The sequence below is a fragment of the Protopterus annectens genome, chromosome 2.part1 (genome assembly GCF_019279795.1).
Source record: "Protopterus annectens isolate FY-2018-M chromosome 2.part1, PAN1.0, whole genome shotgun sequence".
In the NCBI taxonomy this organism is placed as follows: Eukaryota; Metazoa; Chordata; order Ceratodontiformes; family Protopteridae; genus Protopterus; species Protopterus annectens.
In genome coordinates, this window is record NC_056729.1 from 1,095,707,795 (window position 1) to 1,095,732,674 (window position 24,880).

Consider the following 24,880-nt stretch of genomic DNA (forward strand, 5'->3'; position numbering starts at 1 on the left):
AGAGCTCATAGCTAATTGGGGCATAGAACTTGAAAGTAAACCATACAGAGATGAAATTCAAAAAAAATGTATTAAATCTGAAAGATAATAATGCCCCAGCTCCAGAAGGATAAGTAAATTAGTATTAGAAAGTAGCAGCAGAGCAATGAGCTATACAGTTAGACATAGAGTACAAGAAGCACATTGGAAATTTGGATTTTTCAGAATGATGGAAAGGAAGTATAACATTCTTATTCGCAAAAAGTAAATAAAACAAATCTGAATAATTATCTTCCTATAAACTTATTAAGATGCTTCAATATAATATTGACTACTATCACTGTTTAACAGTTTAAACAAGAAATTCATAAGCTATGGTTCCTTAAATATCAATTTGCACATGCAAATGAAAGATTCACTGTCATAAAGCATTACCTATTAGATAATTTAATAGAGAAGTAAGTTAAGTTCAGCAAAAGTACTATTTGCAGAAGTTATAAATTTGGAAACTGCTTTCAATAGTGCTAATAAAAATATATTTCCAGAAACAATGGGAAATAAAGTCTATCTTTAGATGTAGTATAATTTATTAGAGGATTATACGATAAAAGTTATATTCAAGTCAGAACATCTAAAGCAAGACAATATACCCATAAGATAAAAGGCAAAGCTGTTCATTTGCAGCATGTTTTTCTTAATATAGCTATATCAAAGATTAATAGTATTTCAGTTCCAATAATTTGTTATGGATATGATATCATTTTATTAGTCCTTACAAGAAGAAAACTGCAGAGTCAGATCAATAGTCTAGTGGAAGATTTACAGTAGATTTAGCAATTAATGAAAGCAAAAATAAATGTATGATTATTAAATACTTAGAAACTGAGATATTATATTTTTGCTAAAAAGAAGACATGAAAAGATTAAATTACATAAAGTATATAGGAATAATTTTTGCTGAGATTGGTAAATGTGATTTGCATATTGATTTCCTACTCCATAAAACTGAAAGAGAAATATATAACTGATGTAACTTACATAATGAAATAGGAGAAGTATCAAACCTTTGATACCTACAGTAACATTCAAAACATATTCCCTAATATTATATGTTCCAGAAACATGGGGTTCAGGGATAACAAGTAATTTAATGATAAAAATCTACAACTTAGGCATCTTTTTATTCTCCTACTGTAATTCCAAGAGATTTATATTTGCGAATAATTTGGAATATTGGCAGGGGAAGCAAACTCAAAAATACCAGTATTGACAGTCTGGACAAGGATAATGAAATCTCCATTTCAAGAATTGGTGAGACAAGCTTGGTAGAGGAAGAAAAATAATAGCTATATTTTAGATATAACTCAGACAGTAATAAGCTGGTAGAACAGATGTTAATGAAATGTGGATTAACAGGTGTACCTCGACCCACTGAAATTACGTTTGAACGAAACGTAATTAGATAAGCTCTTTTTCACGAAAGTGTATTTTTGCCAAAATGCACTTTTGTGAAAAGGGAAGTAAGGGAACAGCAATGGGGGCTGTTGCTTAGCTCGCGGCATAGTGGGGATAAGGGAATATTCCCTATTCCCCACTGTAGTACGATCTCAGAGGGAGAATATAAAAGTAGTGGAGCATGTGGGGTGCAGGGGGGGGGCTTGCCCCCTGCATAAATATGGTTAGTGTTGGTTTTGTTTGTTTGTTTTCATTTGATTTCTTTTTCACGAAAGTGCATTTCGGCAAAAATGCACTTTTGCGAAAAACAGCTCACCTAATTGCGTTTCATTGAAAAGTAATTTCAATGGGTCAAAGTACACCCGGATTAATGTATTTAGAAAAATACATAAAGAAAGATATTCAAATACACAAGTTTTATATTCCATATAAAAGAAAGCTAATTTAAAAAAAGAATGGAGATTCAGAGTAAATGAAAAGATAAAGCAAAGTTGATATGATTTCTTTGTTTAAAAAATAATCTCAGAGGAAAACACTTAATATTTATCTGTAAATGAGAACAGAACATATTAAAGACATATTAAAATATAAAACTGAACTATGTGAATATAATGTTTTTAATAAATGTTATAACAAAGAAAAATATTTCAGCTCTGTAGATGTGGTATGTTGGTAAAAGAAAATTGTTTATACATTTCACAAAAAAAATTGTTTGTGAAATTTATGCAGAAATCAGAAAGGAAGCTCTAACAAAAATTTTAAGCTTGGATTATCAAAAGATCTGGGATAATGTAATCTATATGAAATTGTATTTGCAACATCACATTGTAATACCATCCTAGAAGTTGCAAACTGGATCAGTAAAAAGTACAAAAAAATGAAAGCACATTAGACTACATTAACAAGAGTTAACTATTGTTAAGAGTTTACAAAAATATGATTAATAACCAATATGATGATTATATGAAATTGTATTTTTTATTAGCAACCACTGGTTGAAATAATAAACTAAAATTTAGAAAGTTAATGGCTAGAGAGTTAAGGATAATTTAAAAGCATATCAATAATTAATACCTAGAAAATTAAGGTAATTTAAAAGCACATCAATAAGTAGTGTCTGACTAGAAACATTTATCATTACAATATATTGACAATTAAACAGAAATAGAAATAGGAAGAGCATACAATTACAAACTGGTAATGGGGAAGAAAGGTGAGAAAACATTTTGTAGTAAGAAATAGATTAGTGTTCTATGCTAAGAAAGAGCTTTGTCAAGTATATACTTAGTATGTATGTAGTAGGAATGCAATGAAAAGCTTTTGATAATTAATATAAGCCTAAATAATGGTGAATGTTGTGGAGTGGAGAATAAAAGTGAGTACTTTGATGGATGAAAGAATAAGAATAAGCTAATAAAAGACAGAGCTTTACAAGTAAAGGAAATGTATTTCTGGGCTAAAGTCATCTGATGAAGAGTGATATAGATATACTGTTGAAAACTTAGTAAGCAAAATATTTGGGATAAGAGGTTGTCAAAGCAGTGATACTGAACAGATTCCTTAATGTGTTTCTTCAGTACTTTTCTGACATATTTGAATGAGGTGGTTGATGCGATATTATGTTAGATTTTGTTCCAGTATACTGGTGATATTTTAGAAAGTGATATTTCAGCAGTTGATAGGTTATAGGGTGGCATACTAATGAGGCTGGTGTCTGTATATGTGAAAGAGTAGGAATGGTTCCAGTAATAAGGAAATATTTAAGAGGAAGACAGCAGCAATCATTCCATAGTTTATAGTTTACCTTATTCAGGATGAAAGAGGCCAGCTGCATTGTCTAAAGTAACATGGTTGTGTTCCTGACAAGCACTGAGAAATATAAATTGTGATATTTATTTTCTGTCCTTTGGCAAACCTGCGTATTTTGAGAGGTGTGCAAGTCATCACTAAGATGTAATATTCTAACTTTGGCAATAGCAGAGTATTGGCTATGATAATAATGGATTTAATACAAATGAATATATTAAATATGTGAGTCAGAGGTACTGTTAAGTGATTTCTTCCTAATTTAAGTGGGAGAGGATGTATTGTGTAAAATTACTATGTTGAATTAGCAGGGAGTTTGCCAGGCTTTTCCTTAACATTTTATTGGCTTTGAATTGAAAGTAAAAGTATTCACTGTAGCTGTAAAATGATTCTACAGGTGTGGGTATGACGACATGGCTGAATGCAGTTTAACTATTTTCTGGTGGGTTATTTATTTGCTGCATGAAAATAACAATAAATATCTAATATGAATTAAAAGAACAATAAGTGCTATATTGGAAATGTGACAGATGAAGTAAAATACAAATGAAAGTTCAAGGAGGCAGGTACCAGGATGCATGGAACACTCTGCCTAGATCTGAAAGAAATTAAGTACAAGGTAAAATGACTAGGAATTAGTAAGAGTGAACTTTAACTGTTTTGGAAACTGAATATGTAATCCAAAAGAAACACCACAGTTATTTTTAAATAAACCAACATTCTGATCTAAATTAAAACATAAAAAATAAAAGCATGATATTACAAAAATAATTAATAGTGAAAAAAGTGAACACTATAACTGAAAAGAAAATAAGTCCTAGAAATGGTATCTTGATTTGTCAATAAAATTAATGCAGACATATTCATGACATCCCTTGTATATTTCATAAAATCTGAACTAAGTGGTTGGTCAGCTAGAAGAAATACATAGTTTAAATCTTAAAATCAAGAAAATGTACAAATGGCAATATTTGTATTGGGATCTATGTGAGAAACTTCATGCAACATGCCTGATTACAAACGTGAAGAGAAGTAAAACAGATATATACACAGAATCATTGTAATGTGGATAGAAATTGCTCTGTTAATGATATCCGCGGTGGTAGTGCTGCAGTAGCGTTGTCACCTCACAGTAAGATGCTGTCCGGTTCGACTCTCAGCTAGAGCGTCTTCTGCGTGTAGACATGCGTGAATGGGCGTACCTTAGTTGAAGTTTGTGAGTCAGGGCTGGCAACTCAGTACGTAAAAATCAACTGCCAATCATTAGCGGACCGGAGTTCCACTGTGGCGACCCCTAACCGGGAAAAGCCGAAAGACACAACAACAACGATAGCCAATACAAGAAGCAATCAGAGAGTTCAAGTCTGGGGAAGTGTGTGTGATGAGTTTAAACCTCATCCTTTATATACTTAAAGAAGTGCAGGATAATAACTCATAATCCTCCTACAGAAGTTGCAGATCTGAATAATTAGAAGAGATGCATTATCATTGGTCCTTAGTAATGAGCGATAGCACCCGGTCTATGTTATAACAGCGAATGGTTAAAATAGCAAACACTGCATAATCGACCCTAAAATATTGAAACAGCAAAATGCCGAACACACAGAACAATGATTTTTTTTCCAGGGAAAAAAATTACTGCTCCATTTAAAAAAACAAACAAACACAAAATAAAGTGGGGGCCTTCACCCCCACCACCACCCAGATGTGGGGGGGCTGTGCCTCCCACACACCCCCTACTTAAATATACCAACTCTGAGATTGCACCACAGTGGAGGAAATGGCAAAGTCCCGAAAACGGCCCAGTGTTTTTTTCCCTGGGGAAAAAAATTGCTGTTCCGTGCATTCAGGATTTTGCCCTTTCGATTACAAAGGGGCAATTAAACAGTGTTCACTATTTTAAGCGTTCACTGATTTAATAGGGACCCATAGCATCTGTACTTATATATCCAGACATCTACAGATGTAAATACTTCATTATGCATGCTACAAATCACTAACAAAATACAGATTTGCTATTGTATGCAAGGAGTAAATGATGCACTTTATACAGCAGAAGAAGCAGGGAACACATTTAACAATATAATGCAAACATTGCACAGGTAACTACAAAACCACAGACAAACAGTTAAGTGACAAACATTTATCACTGCATATAAGGACATTTATGATAATAAACATATGATACATTTAGCCAGCAGTGTCAAATACATAGAAAGCATGAGAACAGGGAACATTTAACAAACAATGGCAGATACCAAAACCTAAAATGTAAACAGTATTGAATACAATGTACCAATGTACTATGGTCATGTACATATAAGAAGAAAATATTCACTCTGTGAAAGAAAATGTCATAGCCAGACACAATGACTTGTTAGTGGCATGCAAAAAATAGCAGCATTATAACATGGAGATCCTAGCAATAAATTCCCTAGAATGATGGGTATTCTTGTGATGGACAAGCTAGTGTGTAAGACATCAGACAAAGAAAATAAAAGCCATATCATTAAATAGTGACACAATCAGTGGTGACTAGTAGATAAAACCTCTGAAGTATAATCAGCAGCAATGGCTTTGCTGCTTGCATCCACACCTATGTATGCTTCAGTAAGGCTAGGGTGCCAATCACATAAAATTATGAAGTATCATTGCATTCAAATCCTATGTGCCATGCACATATGTCACATGATGTCTAAATCCTACATGCCATGCACAGATGTCACATGACCAAGTATGAGTATGACACAATGTATAATAATGGGGGTAGTTGCCTGCACTGTTGGTATAGAGGGCTAAAGTCCTGACTATGGTCCTGGTGATCCTGGTTCCATTAGTGACAAAGATGTTTAAGAGTGCAGACAGGGAGGGTGGGTGTGCTATCCTGGGTGGGAGGGAGCACAGTCCTTGGACGTACTACTACAGATTCCTGGCAGAGGCTATGGACTGAACAGGACTGGGGTTGTTGTATTGTAGGGAGTCAGGACTCATGGCTGAGGAACACATGGAGGCATGGCCTATATGCTGTACTGCCAATTACATGACAGCCCTTGGGTACAGAACGAGAGTATGAAGGAACAGGGAATTAAACCAGCAAAATGCTCACAGAGAACAGTGTGATGCTGTCCCACACTCCTTAATCTCCATACTAGGCCCATATATGGGTCAGAATTAATCCAGTTGGTACTAAGGTGGGTTCAGTAGACCCAGCAAAAGGAGAGACACACTGGAACCTGTAGGCGGTCAGCTTTTGGTAGCCAATTAAGTCCAAAAAGTAAAGGGAATAGCTATCTAAAGGACATTCAGTTATGTGTCCAACATGCTGTTTATTCAAATGGCAAGATGTTAATAGTTGGGGGGAGAAGTTGAGGAAGAATGTATCACATAGGTAATACAATAATAATGTGTATCATAATACTTCAATAGTATAACCCTGTAGTTAGAGCAACTGATACATTATAGAAATACAAAACAAATGTACCACCATATGGCTGACACAGGCAACAAACACAGAGTTATAAAACTACAGATCAAACATAGATTAAAACAAAAGCAAGTCCAGCACTTCAGTAATGCAAAGGAAGGACAAGCTGCACTAAACACACATGAAGTAAATTGCTTAAAAACAGACAACAATATGTCAGACTGAAAACAAGGTATCTTTTCACAAGATTATCAAGTGTTTTGTTGAGGAAAAATACTATTACAAATGAATCTGAATAAATAAAAAATGTCTCAAATAATCCAAATTAATTCAGTGAATTCCATACTTCACTAACTTAATAATAAAATTAATTGATTTATTTTTCAGCATCCACACTAATGTAAATTTGTCATTTAGTCTTTGATATAAATACATTTTAAAAGAATTCATCCAAATGTACACCCCTCAATTTCCTTTTATTATTAGAAAACGCCTTGTCAACTAAATTGATTTTTTGATGTTCATTTGTTCCATCTTTACATTGTGAAAACCGTGTCCTCATAAAAACAACTACATAGACAATTAACTACAGAAACTAAACATTTGGTTATAATAAACTTGGAAATGTACAAATATGCCCTGCTTAGGGGATTCCTAAAAGAATGAAATTATTTTTATAATTTCCACAACTCTGAGTATGCTTTACAGTTTACATATTATTAAGCATACATTTAGGTATTATTATCAACATGGTCTCAATTAGAAACCGAAAATTAAAAAAATGCAAATGTATCAGTACATGCCAAAAGTTCATACCTAACTAGACATTCTTTAATAAAGGAGTGTTTCCATGATTATTTCAATTTCCATTGCATTTATTCAGCACATTTATATACTTTAGTCATAATACACAACAGCTTTGAATTATGGGAGGAATTTAATAAAGCCTACATTATCTTTTTTTCCATGTAGACATTGTACCATGCAGCTTACAAGAAACTAAGCAGGTTTGTGATCCAGTAAGCACTGCTGGGTGGTGTGCATTCACACGTCAACATGGGAAGTTCCATGGTATGCAAATTACCTCATAAGCAGGTGAATCTCATGCAAATGAGACAGGTAGAGGGATCCAACAAGCAGATAGGCAACCCTGCAGACCCTGTGACAGTGTCAATAGTGTACACTGAAACATTCTGTGTACAGGAATGCAGACAGACAAAATATGCTGCAAAAAGGTAGATAGGTGGACAGAAATGGCATACCGCACAAAGATATGAGTGAAAATACCCTCTGTGTATCTCAAAGGTTACAGAAAATATGTTAAAATATATATTTTTTTTTAAATCTGGGCATGTTTGCATGATGCGCCACAGTGTGCAAATATACCTTAAAAAATTAAATAAAATAAAAACGTGGAAATAACAAAATTAATATTATGAGACTTAGTACCTTCCAAAGACCAACTGGGGACATGATGGGGTGTCAGTAGTCCCATATGTCTCACAGGCATCAGCATTCAGGGTACTCCACCAGTTCCTGGATGCCATGCTACCACATGCCAGTGAGCACATTTATTTTCTCTTCACCCCTGAGGCGAGTGCCAGCAATATGCAACATTACTACCCTGCAGTACACTACCCTGAGGTACTGGGTGCCATAGATTGCACTCATGTACATATTAAGGCACCAACCAGTGAGGAGGGTAGAATCTACATTAACCTCAAGGGGTACCACTGCATCAACTGCCGGGTTGTGTGCAATCCCCAGGTCATTATCATGAATGTGTGCATGCTGGCAGCCCTGGCAGTTATCATGACTCCATATCTGGCATGCATCACAGCTGTACCAGATGTTTGCTAGGGGGGGATATCCCACATGGCCATTTACTGGGGAATGCTGTTTATGCACTGGAAGCATGGATGATGACTCCCATCAGAAATGCACACACACCACGGAGGAATGACATAATGAGGTACACGCACAAACTAGGAACATCACAGAGACTGCATTTGGGTTGCTGAAGTCATGGTTCCAGTGCCTCAGTATATCTGGTGGTGCCCTGCAGTACTCTCCAGCCACATGTGCACATATGTTCATAGTATGTGCCATGCTACACAATATGATCCTGTGGAAACAGCTGCAGCAGGATCAGCAAAGGAAAGGGATACACAGCCCCCCACCAGTGCCTAGATCACCACAGCCACACTCACAGGAGGACTTGGAGGAGGAGACCCCTGATGCTGTCCCTGTAGGCAGATGTATGTGTGCCTAGTACTCCCTGGCATTGGCTAAGAGACAATGCATAGCACATTCACTGACAACCTAGGGCCCTAGGGAGTAACACCTTACTCCTACTTACATATTTATATTAAAATAGCTGATGCCAGGCAATCCACACAAGTGGTACCTATCCTATCCATGTATTGGCTGTGTACTGCTTGTATCACACAGAGTCTGCCCTGAAATACAGGGCTGTCAGCTACTTCATTCGCAAGGTAAGTCTCTAACATGCACACTAATTGTAAGGATGACTATAATATGGTATCATGTGTATGGATCTGGTGCTGTCATGCAAGGAAATATAGTGGGCTAGTTGGTCAGATTTAACATCCACATGGGACTACTGACACCCAGTCCAGTAGTATGGGTTCCTTAATATTCACTAAGCCTCATGGTTGGAATACTCATGGCATCAGCCAAGGGAGATGTTAAACAGTGGCCACACATGATATGTGGACTACTGTCTACCCAAGCTGATCATGTGCTGTTGTTTCCCCACCCCAACACAGCACTGTACCCATATAACTGCTTTAACAGAAAAGCATCTATGGTATATCAGTGGACCAGGCAATATCAGGGCTGTAACATAGATATCACTCACACATTGTATGTCTCTCTTCATGCAGGATAACAATGTAAATATATATGCTATTGATTGTGTGATGAATGATTCCTACCTGTCTAGTGACCTGTGTGGCTCAGTGGACTAGGGAAGCTAGCATGGGTGATGGTGTTGATGGTTCTAATCGGGAATTACTCATATCTTTTGCATGTGAGGTAGTAGTATGTTGGTGTTTTCACAGACAGCCATACCTCTCAACCTCTTAGTACAAGAACTCTGGACAAAGCCAGAAAGACTGGGGGGGGGGCAAAGGCCCAAACATAGGGACAGATTTTAAATATTGTTCCCATAAACCTAGAAAGTTGCTGGAATTAAAGGTGTTGCATTATTACATATTTTCTAAAGGATTTAAAATCTGAAACAGAAATGTTTGTTTGTATTTAGTGTAATGTAGTGATGTCAATATTCAATTATTCACCAGAAGACCACAAATGTATGAGGAACAGACCAAACATATGAGGCAAACCTCTGGACAGTCTGTGAAAATCAGGACAGTTGAGAGGTATGCAGGACTGTCAGTCTGTTGGTGGTACAACATTACCAACCTCAGTCACATACTAAGTACAGCACACAGCTGGGGAATGCCATCAACATTTTGATTGAAGTGCAGTACTGCAGGAACAGGGACGGATGTTAATGTCTGTAACATACAAAATCCTAGATTGGAGTTCAGGTATGTGTGGCCTGGAGCCACTTTATAAGTACTGACAGTCCCACTGGGCATGCCTAGACACTTAGTTAAAATCAGTACAGTTCTGTTACCCCTTCTGTTGCCCCGTCATCAAAATGACCTGTTAATGTATAAATGTGTATGCATACAGACACATACATAGACATATCCGTTTGTCACTATCTCATCTGTTTGTCACTATCTCTTTCTCTTTCACATGCATAGTATATCTTTCACTATGTAGTGTCAAATAGATATATACCAATATATATATATATATATATATATATATGTATACTCCCCCATATAGCTACATAACACATACACATAGTATGCACACACAGCTACATTTATATACGCATCCCTGTTATATACAGAAATATGTGTCTGTGTGGATGTCTGTATTGTCCGACATACTCTAATAAAGGTGAGTAAATCTGCACTATCACACAGCCATACTGTTGCTCAAAGAATCCAAATTAAGGGCAAAACAGTAAATAATCCACTTACCTACAGACCCCTGTGCCTGCTGGATGTCACTACATAGAGAGACACAGGTGAGCAGGTGGTGTAATGTATAATGTTGTCAATGCAGGTATGGACAGGGCACATTGTCCCTGTCCACAGGTTTGCCTATGCAACTAAAAGCAGCAACATATGGCCATACTGGTAATTGTACACACATACCTAGGATAAAAACAGTTATCTCACTGCTAGGATACTAGATGCAGATAACAGTATGAAACAATATCACGCTGCAGGCCACAGATGTGTTCAACATAAGCCTAGTTTGTGTAATGCAGAAGTACTGTGCCTGCAATCATATATATATAACAGACTTAATATGTGGCACGGGCAGTAAGTACTGTGATCTGTAGTGTATAAGACTAGATAGGGGTTCTGATCTCACTCCAACCCACTTGGTGCGTGTCTGTGTGTGTGTATATTACTCTGCAAAACAATGGACATGCTCTCATGGGCTATCCACCTGCAATGGTTAAGCACTTTTTGGGCCTGTAACTTGCTGCTGGCTTCCAAACGTCCCTCTTCTACAAGGCCTGATGATATCCACTGCCTTAAGACTACCATCTGACAGTGTAGTATCAGATGTAAGCCACAGCACATGATAAATGCTGTGATCTATAGTGTATAAGACTAGATAGGTAGGGGTTCTAATCTCACTCCAGCCCACTTGGTGTATGTGTGTGTGTGTGTGTGTGTGTGTGTGTGCATCCATATAGCATAATCTTAGTAACTTAGACATAGGTAGGGTTTGAAGTATTTTATTTGTAGTGGGTAATGTGGCCCCTAAAGGACTGACCACAACAAGGCCTGCTTATGCCATCAAGCATAATATGTCCTAAACTGATAGGACTAGCAGACATGAGGTGTGTTGCATGCAACATGTACTGTGATCTGTAGTATGTATCATTACATAGGTAAGTGTTCACATCTACATGCAGTCAATTTGTAATACATGTGTGCCTTGGCATGTCCTGTACACAGTGATTGGAAGTGGTGCTAACCTCAATGTAGCCATGTTTGTGTGTGAGCCTTTTAGACCATTGTACATCATGCTATGGAACCATCAAATGTTTGAATGAACTAGAATAATGGCCATACAGCATTCACAATCATGGACATTGTCATGCCCATAGTTACAGGATCAACACATATTGCCCCACTCCATGAGGGACACAGGCAGATGCCCTGTATTGAGATGACAGTCACCCAGCCAATCAGACAGATGGCATGTGCTGAGGTACACTGAGCTTCTCTCTGTGCCATTAGACAGGGTTCTGTTCCAAGGGTGTGTTTCAGTCTGCTAGACTAATTTCTCCCACAAGCATGTAGTACTAATGCCACATACTAGGTTAATGTCCTTACAGTGAGTCATCCATCTACTATGCTATACAGCCAATACAACATCATACAACATAAGATACACAAATGTATATGGTGTACTGATGACAAATTCCGGCATATAGTATCTGTCGGTAACCATTACAAGTAGAATGGTGAACCAACACTGCATTACACAAGTACATGTTAACTAATATATTCACCCTGTACATCAGACACATATCTTCATTTCCCTGCATCGATGGCAAGGATGACAGGGATGTGGCACAGGTATCATCACTTGCACAAGGTGTTGTGTGGGTGTGCAGGAGGCCTAGGCTGGCACAAATGATAGACAGCATGTTTGTGAGTCAGGAGAGGAGCATGTAGGATGGACCCTGGAGACAGCTTTGGACCATACATGGTAGAGCTGACAGTTCACTGTGTCCAGCCCCGAACATGGGAACTGACTCTGCCAGGAGTTGCACTGGCACCTCCAAGCCCAAGGTCAGAAGTGGTGCTAGTACCTGACAGTGACTGCTGTCTGCTGGAACCATGTCCCACCATGGGACTGGCTAGACCACAAGCCCATGGCCTGCCATGTCATGGTGTGGAGAGCACACTCCCCTCTGTATCTCTGGATGTACTGTCACTACAAGACCATGAGTGTGCACGGCCACATGGACTTTCAGCAGATGGGGTTACTGACCTAAGTCCATGGGTCCAACGCTCAACTCCAGCCACACCTTCCAGCACAGACAATGTGCGGTCCAAGACAGACACTTTCTCAGCCCACTGTCTGTCCACTGCATCAGTGAACTGATCCAGGGTGTACTCAATGCGGTGGAGGCAGTCACAGATTTCAGACAGTGCTGCATCCATAACCCTAAGCATACATCTGGTGTTCTGTTCAGAACGTGCCTGTGCCTCCATGATGGACTGAAACATACACCAAGTGACCCATGATGTGACACCTGCAACAGGTAGTGGATGGACAGCTGGCCTCCTACAAGCACTCCTGTTAATCTGCCTGTGTGGGACCTCACCAGTTATCTGGCTATGGCAAGTGTCTACACTCACTAGAGCCATACTTGCCACACTTTCTTGTTCAGTGTGATTTAGCATCAATGTTGCAACATGTTGAAAGTTTGTTAAGGTCACTTTTATTTAGATTTGTTAGTACTGGGGAAGCATAGAGTAGGGTTGATAGGAGATGAGTTCTGGCTATGGCAGTTCTGGATTCAGAGGTTAGAAATGTATTGCAACGATAGAAGCAGCCTAGCTTTATGTGGACTTTGGAGATTGTTAAGGATATGTGCTTATTGTATTTAAGATGGTAGTCCAATGTAAGTCCTAGTAGTTTGGCCTCAGAGACAGGGGTTATGAGGGTCTTATTGGCTGAGAGAATGGAGAAGGTGGGGTTAATAGTCTTTGTTGGGTTGAATAGCATTAGTTGTGTTTTTTGGGGGTTTAGTATTAGCTGTGAGTTGTTTAGCCAGTTTTCTATTTCTGAGAGGGATTCTTGGGTTTGGGATTGTAGCAGTTGGATATAGCGTGCACTGCAGATGAGAGCAGTGTCATCTGTGTATTGGATAATGTCAGCTTTTGTGGTTGCTAACTGGAGTTGGTTTGTAAAGACATTGAATAGAAGGGGGCCAAGTATGGAGCCTTGAGGTATGCCACATTTGATTGGGAGTGGGGGGGGTAGGGAGTTGTGCCATTTGACAGATTGAGAACGGTAGCCTAGGTAGCTACTGAGCCATTGTAATGTAACATTATCAAGGCTGATTCCGGAGAGAAAGGATAGTAATTTATTGTGGGAGACTGTGTTGAATGCTTTTGATAGGCCTAGGAAGATAGAAGAGATAAGTTTGCCTTGGTTTCTGTATGTGTTTATGGTATTGGAGAAGTTAATGAGGGCAGTGGTGGTGCTATGGCCAGGTCGAAATTCTTGTTGAGTTTGGGAGAGCAGGTTGTTAGAGTAGATGGGAGAGGAGTTGGTGATGTATACACCTTTCTAAGATTTTTGATAGGAATGAAAGGATTGTGATAGGGCAGTAGTTTAGTTGGATAGGTCAGTGGAGGGGCCACCCTTGTACACTGGGATGATGTATGAGGTTTTCCATAAGGATGGAACATAGTGTTCATTGATGGATCTATTTATTAGTATTGAGCTTGGGTAGGCTACGGCCCTAGATGCAAGCTGGAGGAATTTGGCTGGCAGGTTGTGGACAGCGAGGGTGGTTGGTTTGAGTTTGGCTAGGAGTTTTTAGATGGTTGATGTAGGTATTGGTTTGAGTGAGAAGGGGTGGTATTTGATTTGCTGTTGATGGTTGGTGGGGGGTGGGTTGGTGGGGTTTGTATCATTTTATGAGGAGGAGGTAAAGTAATAATTGAAGCTGGATGCTATGTCAAGGTTGGTGCCTTCTATGTTTGGTGGTGGTTTTCCCAGGATGGAAGATGCTGTTCACTGCAGCCCAGAATTTCTGTGGGTTATTACTATATTTATTTTGTAGGGTTAGATAGTGATTTTATTTGTCTATCCTAACCTGTTTTTTGCCTTATTTCTAAGTTCTAAGTAGGTTTGTCTAGTTGTGGGTGTTTTAAGTTGTTGCCAGGATTTCCATGCTTTGTCCCTTTGTTTTAGTAAGGCCTTTGTGGTTTTAAGTAACCAGAGGGCAGGATTACTATGTGCTCTAATTGTTTTTATTGGGGCTAGTTGATTTAGAATTCTTAGGAATGTGGAATTAAAGTATTCAACTGCCTTGTCCAGGGGAGGGTTTTGGTGGGAGCCCAGTTGCAGGATTTTAATGTTTCTGTGAATAAGTCTGAGGGAAGTTTTTGCAGGAATGGGTTTGTAGTAGGGAGTGTGGGTTGTTACATTTAAATTTGTGTCGAAGGAGAAAGGTGGGTTTACTAAGCTGTGATGGTGAGGTTCAGATTTGTACTAAAGGTTGGGTTATGGTCACTGAGATGATTGGGTAGTATACCATTGCTAGGCAGTGTTGGCTTGGTTAGTGAGGATCCAATCTAATATGGATTAATCTTGGTGGCTTTATCTATACAGGTGGGGGTTTGGATGAGTTGGGTAAAGTTATATAGGTTAATGTGATTGGTTGGTGTTGGGGAATGCGTAGAGTTCCAGTCTATGTTAACATCACCTAGCACTAGGTGAAATCAGTTAAAACATGACCAGTAATATTTACCTTTTAATTAATCATTATGACACTCTACTTGAAAAAAACAACATAGGTTCATAGGTTCATACGTGTTTACTAGGCTAATGACCACAAGGATTTTTTTAAGCCTAGCCATGTATCCTGAATCTCTGACAAGTTCTGACACCTTTGATAAATGTAAGCATGGGCCTGGGAGATGAACCATTTACAGGTTACCTGTTTGCATTAGAGACATAGGTGCCAAACCAGGGATGAAGTTCCAGTTTTCCATCCAATTGTCCGAGTTGCACTTGAATTGGGTGAGAGAGGAACTCTGCTTCACATGGATGGGGAGCCTGTTCCATAGACAAGGTAGTCTCTGGGATACATACCTATCTCTCCAGCAGGTCCTATTTATATCACAGGCAAGGTTTAAGTCTTTAGAACAAATAATTCTGGTACTGTTTGTTTTGTGGATATGCAGGAGGTCCATCAGAGTAGGGTCTGACAATGCCCTGTATGCCAGCCATGGATCTCCCCTCAAAAGCCTGTAGGAGATAGGGTCTTGAGGCAGTCAGCATAGGGCATATTACTTATGCCCTGTATTCTTTTAGTGAGAAACCTCTGTGGACATTCCAATATTCAAAATGAAATGCTGTACAACAATGATCAATGAAGTAAAGTTCTCTTGGAGAATAGGTAGTGTGGTTAAATGATATAAAACTTTTAAAGGTGCAACATATGTAACAAAAAACTTGCATAAATTTCCAGTGCTTCAATTAAATTCAGTTACAAGAGATTCACGCTGTGAACGCAGTTATACTATATTGAAATGATGACTCCAAAGTATCTAGTCTTATGATGGCTCTAAAGTATCCAGTCTTTTTAGTCTGATATACAAAGTATCCACACGAAGATGTAGTAGCTGCTGTGTGACTGTGATGAACTGTGATACAGCTTAACCAGTCTAACAGATCAAATAAGAGCTTCTAGCTTTAATGGCAGTTAAAATCCTTTTATTGTAGAAAAAGTTAAAATCTTCATGTCAAGTTAAAATCTTGATGTAGAATAAAACAGTCCCTCTGTATTCCAAACGATACGCGCTTTCGGTATCTTCTTCAGATCGTAGAGATTGGGACTAGAAGTTCCTTTTTATAGTGCTTACTTCCTTTACTGTTGGGACAATCATTCAATCATCACACTGTCAATCAGCTGTTTAAATGCACCAATCCTCTTTCCTCTCAGCTGGGGGTGTTCATTTTCCTATACCTTTTGGTTTTGAGGGGTGTGACCAATCATGAATTATTAAGCCAGACACACCTCCATGTTAGCTAATAGTTGGTCTTCTAGCTTTTAGTATAGGTTTCAGTGGAATGATGTTATTCAGGCCTGGCTCAATATCAGCACGGAGGTTCACAATCCACTTACTCTCCCTGCATTCAGTAATATTTTCAATGTCACCTTTCCTTAGTCCACTATATACATTCTCTATCACCTTATAAGTGAAAGAATGACCGACATTTCTTTCAGCATGCGCTGCTAAAGCATTATGTGGTTCTTTATTAGTAATGTCTCTTTGATGTGTCAAAATGCGATTTTTAAACATCTGATTAGTTTTTCCTACACAGAATGCAGGGCATAGTTTACAGGTAGCCATGTACACCACATTGGGGGTTACACAAGTGGCTTTGACATTAAAGGTGTATTTCTTCTCTGTCCTTGGATATTCAAATTCGTTATTACAGTCAATCAGTGGGCATGCTGTGCAGTGGCCACACTTGAACGTGCCTTTATGTCCAACAATTTTATGTTTGCTAAACCCATCCTTTGTGCAAAGTAACCTCTTCAAATTTTTCTTATTCTTGTAGCCAAAGCATGGTGTTTCACCTACAATGTCTTTTAGCTTGGCATCCTGGGTGAGGATTGGTCAAAACTGCCTTATTATAGATTTAACTTGTGTGTTGTCTGTGCTGTAGGTTAACACCACTCTGGTGGTCTGTCTTCTGTCTTGTTTTTCTTTGAGATAACCTCTTGAACATTCACATCTTTTTAATTATAGCCTCTATTTCTTAGGTTTTGTTGTAGAAACAAAATTTCCTTTTCTCTTGTCTCATCTTTGCTGCATCTTTTATGTATTCTTTGTGTTTCATTTCACATAATATTTTTAGTGACATGTTTAGGATGCATGCGGCTTTTCAACAAATAATGATTTCTCCATGTATTTTTTTGATGTAATGCGGTTTCCAACATGTTTTCATTAAGAATAACATTCACATCCAAAAATGCAACTTGATTATGAGAGTGTTCTGCTGCAAAGCTTAAAAAAGAGGTAGTCCTATTTAGATATTGATGGAATGATTTGAATTGTGGTTCGGTTCCTTCCCATAAAATAAAAAGATCATCCACAAATCGACCATAAAATTTTGATGCATTCATACCATGGATTATTTGAATTCAATGCATGCTCCAGCTCCCAGTCTACAAGCACAAGATTTGAGTAGCTGTTCGCACGGGGGGTTCCCATGGCTATCCCCCATTTTTGCCAATAGATTGATGTACCATACACAAAATAATTGTTTTCCAGTATTAAATCTAATAATGCACAAATCCTACTGGTTTTCTGTGGACGTTCCAGTTGTTGGATATGCCTGGTTAGGTACATACCAAAGGGGGCATTGTACTCAATGATAGGTCTGATCATACCTCTCAACCTGGAAACATCAAAAATCTGGACAAGGCCCATGAAAATGATTAACATCTAATTTGCATACATAATTAGATGGAATTTTGGATACCAGCTTTCAAACGCAAACTGAAGAACAAACTAAATATGGCACCAGATTCCAATGTCCTATTACCTGGCTATTTATTTACCATAAGCACTATTGTGTGTATACTGCTTTATTTCTACAATCAATGATTATTTAGATTTTATTTTTACATTTTGCAGCACATCAATGCACAAACACTTACAGACATCTGATAAACAAAGCAATACTGTCTCACAATGAAAATAGACTTGACATTAAAACTTCTCTGCCCTTGAAACTCACTTTAAGTGAAACAGCATTGAAACCCACACCACATACAAAGAAAATGCATCTGGCCAGTGGTGGATAAAGATTACCTTCAAATCATTGGTCCGTTGCACACAAAACAAGAAACATACATATGTTCTTTTCTTTAATACACCTTCCTGACTAAGTTATATTCCTTGTATAATACAGCACACTTGTTAGTGCATTTTAAATTTCTTGTTTGAATGAACAGTAGGCTGTACTGTAGGCAATGAAAAAAAATGCATGAACCAGTAATTACAAAACTGCCCAATTCAGAACATTTCTATCATAAATGTCTACTTCCACACCCAAACTATAAACAGAATGACAGTAGTGTAAGCCATAGGCATCTTGCACAGCTTTCTTAATTTTCAAATAAAGTTTTTTGGTGGTGGGGGGCAAAGGGTCAAAAACCAGGGACACATTTTAAACATTGCTTGTATAATTTTGGAAAGTTGCTAGAATAAAATTTTGTGCTATCACCATGCATGTTACTGACAAGTCTTGAAACCAGAACCCTATATACTACAGTCAGTGCAACATACCACTGTGGTGAATTAGCAGTTTGAAAAATAGGAAGACTGAAACTTAATGGCTATCATTTAGTGAATTCAGTTCTCACTTCTCACTATATCTCTCAACCTCTTAGCACAAAAAACCTGGATAAACAACAAAGCCAATAATGGGGGAATATAAATTGTGTTCTCACTTCTCACCATAGCTCTCAACTCTTAGTACAAAAAAGTCTGGGCATTGATACTTCTTATTTATTGAGTACATCTAAAGAGATGTTAAATGTTGTTAATATACTAATTTATATTGCCCTAATTTTCATAGTTCTATAAATATAACAACCAAGCAAGATAGGGGAAACAACTTAGACTTATATGAAATTCCAGTATGGCACTATGTATGTTGCTTCAGTGTTTACAGCGATTTATGAAATCCAGTTTAGAACTTAGAATTTAATGAACGGTATCCTGTAGAGCTTCATTTGTATTGAGCAGTCTTCCATTCACATTTCTTTAGTAACTTATATGATTGTAGAAACATCACCATTTGTTTGAACTGTGATTCTGCAACCTGATTTTGTTAAAAGGCTCAGGATCCAACAACTGCATGTCTCAGTACACACTTCAAGAGCTCCATGTGCATATACATCTATGGGTTTATGAATATGGCCTTAAATAATTATTGCAAATGTATTTACTCTTTCAAGCTGCACACTAAAATTTGTTTACAGGGAAATGAAAGATATACTACTCCCTCCTTAGGTACACATATTATTCCCTCTGAACTAATCTGACCAACAAGCATAAATAAATAAAACTTCAAGTTGCAACAGTTGTACACATGTACACACAAACGCACAGATATATATACACACACACACACACACACACACACACACACACACACACACACACACACACACACACACACACACACACACACACATGCAGCATATGATATAATATTTAGTAACAACCAGAAAATTAACATGTTTAAGACATTTTTTCAATATTTTTGTGCACTTTCTAATGTTGACACAGACTACAAAAATTGATCTAGTTTTGTCTAAGGTGCTTTTCCTAAGTCTCTCTTGATGTATGTTTGCAAAATTGGTGCCAGGAGGCCAGGTTTTAGATTCAGGTGCTGTAGCCACAAACTGTTGCAGGCAGTCATTTTGTGTGAGTGCTTGTGATAAATGTCTGTCAGCTCTTAGCAGGTTAAATTACCACATCTGAAAAGGTAAAAGACTGCAATGCACAAAACTCCGGATTGCCACAAATGGCAAGCTGTCTCAATACCATGGATTAGAGACAGGTTACAGGAAATTTCTGGTTTGAAATTACAGTGCATGTTTTTCTGTTGCTCTCTACAATAAGATGAAATCCCTTTGCCTCTTTTCCAGTCAGCTTAAAAGGTAAACAGTGTTAAAAAATGAATGTAAGCAGCAACTTGGTGTTCAGGGCCTGAGTAAAAAAGCAACATTTAGAAATTTGGAAAACTGTCTGGCCTCTGCTGTCCTATATCAATTCATGTAAGTGGGCACATCATTTGCCATGTTTTGTGCATGAAAATGATGTTATGGCTAGGATTTTTCACAAATATAAATGCCATTGATTGCTGGTGATAATTTCTTCATAACTGTCATTAATCTGCCATCAAATAAAAAAGCAAATACATAAATATTTCTGTATTGTACTGATATTCGTTTGAGACTATAGTGTGAACACATTATATGAACACACTATACTCTCTCAAAAGTATCAGTACTAATATAGAAATATTTATGTATATTTGTGCATTTGTACACACACACATCTTTGTTTCTTACCTAATTCCCCAACCGAGTGCTTTATCCATCCCACATTTCCGCCTCCGGCTGCTGCCTGCTTGGCGCTTGGATTGGAAATATAAAACCGATAGTACTACTGTATTCCTGGTTCCTGCTTGCAGCAGCTGTAAAAAATAAAACGAGCATTACTGCCATTAGGGTTGCTTGCTGCTGTATTCCCGCTCGCAGCCAGCCAGAAATAATGACGTGAAGTCATTGAGCTCAATTCCGACTGGCTGGTAGGTAGGGACTCATGCTGGCGCGCGTCGCGACGATGCCGGCGTAGCGCTTTTACAAAAAAAAAAAAAAAAAAAAAAAAAAAGGAAAATGAGGGGGGTAATCGGGAATCGTGGCACTTCTCATTTGGACCCCAAAATCGGTAAATACCGAGTAATTCGGTATGGTTGGGAGGTCTGGGTCTGATGAATGCTGAGTACAGTAGAACAATGACTTCCTTGGACTTAAATGCCATACCTTTGTTTATAAGTTGCGCAACATAGAATGATTTCCTCACTACTGTTGACACGTGATGATCAAAGGCTAGATTATGATCTATGTGTGTCCCTAAGTCCCTGACTACTGGGTCAACTCTAAGGGGTTTGTTGTCAATATGATAGTTACCAGGGATAAATGACTTCCCAAAGGATACTATTATGCATTTTTTGGCATTTAGTTTTAGTCCATGGCTCTGACACCAGTTGTTTGTCTGTGTCAGCCCCTCCTGGAGAACATTTGTTTCAGTATGAGATTCAATGATAGCTCCTAATTTGCAATCATCTGCAAATTTAGTCAGCCAGAGACCACTAACATTGGCCTTGACTTCTGAGAAGTAAATGCCAAAAAGGACCACTCCAAAGACTGATCCCTGAGGCACTCCACTTGTGGCTGGCCTCTTTGTAGAGGTGGACTCCCCAATTCTAACTTCCTGGGTCCTGTCTGTGAGCCAGTTAGCTATTCACCGGGTGACATATGGGTTTGTACCTCACTTCTTGAGTTTGCTAACAATGCCTGAGTGGGGTATTGTGTCAAATGCCTTGGCCAGGTCTAGGTAGCAGTGTGAATGATTTTGCCCTCATCCATTGCTTTGGTGACCTTCTCAAAGAAGTCCACCAGGCTGAATAGGCACGATCTGCCCTTGACAAAATTAAACTGGGTTGGGTCCAGTGTCTGGAGGTTTACTATATCTCTATTGATCATCTCCATGAATATTCTTTCCATGGCTTTACATATAAGACTAGTGAGACTTATGAGTCTATACTTTCCACGGTCTGTAGATGGCCCACCTTTGTGCAGAGGGATGACAGTTGCCTTTTTCCATTCATAAGGCACAAAGCCTGTTTGGAGGCTACAGTTAAATAGTAATTCCAGATGCCCTGATAGGTCATGTTTCATGCTATTTACAAGGCATCCTGAGATATTGTCTGGGCCCATAGATGCAGTGTTCTTGGTCTTAGAGAGAGCATTAAGGACCTGTTCTCTTGTGATAGTAGGGGGAATTATATTTGATGATATTTCCTGAGGAAAGGTTGAGGGGGAGAGAGGAGTAAAGTTGGAGCTGAATTTATCACCCAGGAGGTTTGCTATATCATCTGGCTCAGTACAGCTCTCTTAACAAATATATGGAAATACACATTTCACTGGCCAGTGTATTTGCCTTCAACCTGTTGTATTTTAAAATGCATTTTAGATTCCTTACCTCATATAAACCAGGTGCCTTATCTGCTCTTAACTGTAACTGCCAAAGTATACCTGTTTGTTGAACTACACTCTTGTGACTACCCCTTCTAGAAACCTTAGGTGCTTGTTCCAGACTGGAATTTAAAAACATCCTAGCTATTTACACACATAGTTCTGTTTACATAGGGCGTTATTCTGTCCCTTAACTGTACTAGAATATAATTTTTCCTTAAAAAAAAAGTGTCATGCTTACCAGGAGCAGGACCACAGCCTTAGGCAATACCTGATGGCCCTGTGAAAAGTTGAGGGTGGGGTAATGTCAGTACCACCTCATGTTGCACAAGGTAATATGTCCATATATCTCACATTTACAGTAGTTACTGTGTTACTTGTTGTATTGGTCACAGTCTGAGTCTGAGTGTATAACTGAGGTTAAACCTCCTCCCCAAAGAACAAAGACCTGACACCCACATAAAAGTATCTAAAACTTGACACGACTGCTACAGTATTACAGTGCTGATCACAATAAGCTTACCTGCACACACCTCAGCTGTGGAAACTGTGGCACCCACCTCCATGATGTATGGTGTGATGGATGGGAGCTATTGTGTGTGCCTAGGTATGCCAGGAATTCCTCAGTGGATGAGAATGGTTGTTCCGCTGCAGGCCCTCTACCGGTGACAGCACAATCCCTGGCTACGTCTGCTACCATTCGTCATGCCGCATTTATCATGTTGGTTGCCCCATGTTGAACTGGCTCATATGTCCTTCCCTGCTGGCCTGTGCCATTCATATCACGGACAAGGTCTGCCCACAGTGCATTCCACTGTTCCTTGCTTTGTCTCCCCCTGGATAGTAGGATGTGATGATGTTGCCTTAGTGCTTGCAGTATGATTTCATTCTCTGCATCTGAGAAGGATGCATGATGTCTATGGTACATAATTCCTGAAAGACAACAAAAGGGGAACACATTACAGGATCACATATATGGACATGCACTATGCACAGATACAGCAAGGCCAAAATGGCTGGCACTAACCACTGCTTGCTCATACATGTCATACTCCACAGTGTGCAAACAAAGTGTGTGGATACAACTGAGATAGTAGCAATAGTCAGGTATACCCATGTGTGCCATGACAGCTACTGCTGTATTATCATACACCCAACACTCAGGTCTACGGAGGTGTGTCCCTTATGGGAAACCCCTCGATAGTATGTCATACAAACAATGCCGCATGAATAGCAGCGTGGTATTACAACCACTATAAAGGGACACTCCAGTGAGACCAGTGTGCCACAATGATTAAAGCCAATGCATCCTTGATGTTTTGTACATCCTGTGTAGGTGTAAGACAGCAGGAGGTCATTGACATGTCATTATCACAGGCCTAAGACAGGCTTAATGCTGTAATCACTGTTCCCCATAAGTCTATTCACCCCATCTGCAAGCTGCTGTACACAAAAACATTTACATACCTGATTGAGTGCAGTACTCCTCTGTTGATATGTGGTGCTAATATAGTTGTCACAATAGCATGCTCTGTGTGAGGAAGGTCTCATACAGAATGTTTCCCTAGAGGCAGCTGATTGCCTTTTAAACATGGTTCCCAGCAGCAGGTGATTACCTGTAAACCAATCTGTGGTTCTGAAATGGTAATTGCAGCCAAAACAGCTGATTTGCACTATCATCAGCCAAAGACATGCAACCACTGTAGAATATATAAGGCCTTCATGTAGATTAGGGTCCCTTTCTGATATGTTGTGCTGGACATTATGGGTGATTAGGCCTTTTTTCATTGGTATATTCTCAGATTTACAATGGGTATGCTCGTTGGGCTGGCCAATCCGCGTGCTCGTTTTAGAATATTAATGACCAGTCATTGTATAATTGACTGCAGTGACTATAGAACACACATGCATGGAATACAACCATATTGCATATATTAATACAGCTTTATTTTATAATCAACAGTGCTGATGAACACGTTTTAATTGGTATTGCTTTAAAATATCTGTGAAGTCTCCACACAATATCTGCCATGGACTGGACTACCTCACCCATGTACCTTTATTACCTGAAGTAGGAGGAACAGAGAGCATTATGTGACAAATATTGGCCTGGAGCCAGCCTTGGACAGTACTGTGAGTTAAGCAATACAGTTTTCAGGCCATTAGTTTTGTATTCTGCAGCTATTGCAATGTTACTTGACTTGACTGCAGCAACCTTACCATAGACAATCAGTGCATACAGCTCTTCTGCAATGGTTATGACAATACAGTCCTGCTGTACACCATTTTGCTTACTGTTATTGGTATTGTTTATTGCACTACAGTTATTATTGTTCATTTATTGCACTGCAGCTGTAATTGCCCATTTATTGCACTACAGTTGTACGTGCCCATTTAGTGCACTACAGTTTATCTTGTGTATACTTTATTGCAGTAAATGCTTTACTCTTTCTTGCTTATTTCACTACAGTTAGCATAATACAGCAGTACTTACCACACTGACAGTGCAACCTGGCCAGACACCCAGCATGGGACACGACATTGCCAGTCCTCTC